We start from the raw sequence: 1,109 nt of genomic DNA, 5'->3' as shown, positions 1-1,109 counted from the left end.
TTGAGGATAAGGGGCAGACACTTTGGAGGCGAAATGAGGTAAAACTTTTTTTCGCTCAGAGGGTGGTAGGGATCGGGAACTCGCTGCGCGGTACAGGCCGGAATCCCTTAGTAGACAGGGCGGTGAGGAAGGGGTTTGGGACGCTCGGTCAGTGCGTTGAGCGTAGGGAGTCGGGGAGGGTCACGTTGCGGCTGTGTGGGTGAGGCCGCTTTGGGAATACCGCGTTCGATCCCGGTCTCCCTGCTACAGGAAGGATGTCGGGAAAGGGGTTCGGGAAAGGGATGTCGGAGGGTTCGAGCTACAGGGAGAGGCTGGGGGGCTGTTTTCCCCGGAGCGTCGGAGGGGGTGACCCTTATAGAGGTTTATAACATCATGAGGGGCATGGATAGCTTTTCCCCAGGGAAGGGGGGAGTCCGAAACTGGAGGGGCGTAGGTTTAAGGTGAGGGGAGGAAGGGGAGCTGAGGGGTAAATGTTTCACACAGAGGGTGGTGTGTGTGTGGAACGAGCTGCCAGAGGAAGTGGGTGGGGGCTGATACAGTTACAGCATTTAAAAGGCGTCTGGATGGGGACGTGGATAGGGAGGGTTTACGGGCCCAATGCTGGGAAATGGGACTAATTTAGGATATCGGGGGGTGGGGGTGGGGTGTGGGTTCAGCACGGACGAGTTGGGCCCAAGGGTCTGCTTCCGTGCTGCACATCTCTGCGACTCCAAGCATTCAGATGGGTGCCAGGGCAGACAAGAGGGTTTGAGTGTTGGAAACTGGGAGTTCAGCGATGGTTATCCAAATGACTGGTGCTGTACAACCCCTGCCCGATGGGCCGAAGGGCCTAAATCAGTGCTGTAGACTCCGTGAGCAAGGAACGTCCACGCTGGGGGTGGACGTCTCGGGAATTCTCCCCTCGGGACCACCCTTCCCGCCCCCCGCACCCACCCCACCTCCTCCAAGACGCTAGGTTCTGCGTTTGCATAGCGGATTTCTCGGGTTGTGAAGGGTAGAGGTACGGTGGGATGGGACAAAAATTGAGTCCCGGGTGGTCTCCCCGCTCCCCCCCCCTAACCCCAACAATCTGAGGAAGGATGCTCGGAGCGAGTGGAAGGATTCATGGG

General features: G+C 58.5%; 1 protein-coding gene across 1 annotated transcript in view; it reads left to right on the top strand.

Moving 5' to 3' along the window:
* The window catches only part of LOC125481816 (integrin alpha-M-like), an 8,157-nt gene that overhangs the window by 4,790 nt on the left and 2,258 nt on the right, over nucleotides 1-1,109 (top strand). The gene's annotated exons all lie outside the window — the stretch shown is intronic.

This window comes from Rhincodon typus, unplaced genomic scaffold (genome assembly GCF_021869965.1).
Source record: "Rhincodon typus isolate 14 unplaced genomic scaffold, sRhiTyp1.1 hic_rhity00003696, whole genome shotgun sequence".
In the NCBI taxonomy this organism is placed as follows: domain Eukaryota; kingdom Metazoa; phylum Chordata; class Chondrichthyes; order Orectolobiformes; family Rhincodontidae; genus Rhincodon; species Rhincodon typus.
This window is presented reverse-complemented; position numbering and strand designations above follow the sequence as displayed.